Source organism: Poecilia reticulata, unplaced genomic scaffold (genome assembly GCF_000633615.1).
Source record: "Poecilia reticulata strain Guanapo unplaced genomic scaffold, Guppy_female_1.0+MT scaffold_265, whole genome shotgun sequence".
NCBI classification, from domain to species: domain Eukaryota; kingdom Metazoa; phylum Chordata; class Actinopteri; order Cyprinodontiformes; family Poeciliidae; genus Poecilia; species Poecilia reticulata.
Genome location: NW_007615047.1, coordinates 121,720 through 123,288, shown reverse-complemented (window position 1 = coordinate 123,288; position 1,569 = coordinate 121,720). Strand labels below are relative to the sequence as shown.

Genomic DNA, 1,569 nt, shown 5'->3' with positions numbered 1-1,569 from the left:
CTTTCAGGGAGGAGAAGCTTTGGAGGAGGTGGAGGGGATCTTCATCCTGTGAGAGCTGCTTCACCTCAGAGCTCCTCTTCTTCAGCTCAGAGATCTCCTGCTCCAGATCTCTGATGAAGTCTTCAGCCTGTTTCTCTGTAGCTTCCAGTTTGTCTTGGATCTCCTTGAGGAGCTCCTTCAGGCCTCTCTCAGCAGACTCCATCAGAGCCGAGAAGACCTGAACACCTTCTGCTTTCTCTCTGTCTGCAGCATCTCTACTGACCTTCACCGACTCTCTGATCTCCTGGATCTTCAGTCGTCTCTCCTGGATCATCTCCTGAACTTCAGCCTCCGTCTTCCTCAGCTCTGCCTTCTTTCCTTCAGATTCTTCTCTCAGAGGAACAAACTCGTGGTTCTTGTGGTCTAAAACAGAGCAGAGTGAGCAGATGCATGTCTGGTCGGTCCTACAGAACAGCTCCAGAGGTTTATCGTGCTGCAGACACGTCACGTTTTCTGAATTCTTATAACACAGCAATCTTGTCCACAGGTCATTCCTATTTATTTTTTCCAAAATCTTGCAGGTCACCTCCATGCATTGTTTAAGTGTGTAGGTCTGCATCATCAAGTCCACAATGTCGAGGGTTTTTGCTCCTTCCAGGCATTTTTTCTTGATTGCTGGGAGTTCAGGAAGAGTCTCGGGTTGCTGCAGGAACTGCTTGAATTTCTCAAACTCTTCCTGATCTAATTCTTCCAAAGTGTTCAAGATGCCTTCTTTTGCCATTGCAGCTCCTGATAAAGTCAGAAAGCAAAGTGAGACATAATCTGGCTAACCATTTTTACAGTAAACAACTTTTTACTGTTGAATGACTTTAGCTGTGTTTTCATTTTAATTAAAGATTTTCAGAGCTTTACTTGCAGTCAGAGATAATATAATTAAAACATGCTGAAGGTTTGAGGAATAGACATCCATCCAAGCATTTTCTATACTAGAGAAGTTGGGTTGGAGTGAGGTGGAGGTGTGGTTTGGTGCCTATCTTTGGTTCATTCTAGACTGACTACAATGACTGACTTCTTTATGGCTAATTCTGGCATATTATGCGATGTACATGGCCCTTTGTGAAATAAACTGATTTATGTAGCAGCCAACTGCAATTCAATGATGGTAAAAGTTTTTACGAACAATGGACGAGGACTGATGCCTGCTTAAATTATTTGCTATGATTTTCTGTAATTTCTTCTTACAATGTAAAATGATACGTACAACATAAAGTATTTATGTTTTATGAACCTGACTATCCTAACTACTAAACATGAGATTCTGGTTGGTACGACGTGACTTTTGTGCCACAGGTTGAGTACAGGAAGACCCCTTATGATGGACACAAACTTTGGATCTGGCGTTCACTTGCCCAGAAGCAAGTCACCGGGGCCCCACTCTGGAGCCAGGCCTGGAGGTGGGGCACAATGGCAAGCGCCTGGTGGCCGGGCTTCTACCCACGGAGCCCGGCCGTGCTCAGCCCGAAGAGGATACGTGGGTCCCCCTTCCAATGGGCTCACCACCTGTCCGAGGGGCCAAAGGGGTCGGGTGCA

General features: G+C 45.6%; 1 protein-coding gene across 1 annotated transcript in view; it reads right to left on the bottom strand.

Moving 5' to 3' along the window:
• The window catches only part of LOC103460622 (pyrin-like), a 9,559-nt gene that overhangs the window by 1,122 nt on the left and 6,868 nt on the right, over positions 1-1,569 (bottom strand). The gene's annotated exons all lie outside the window — the stretch shown is intronic.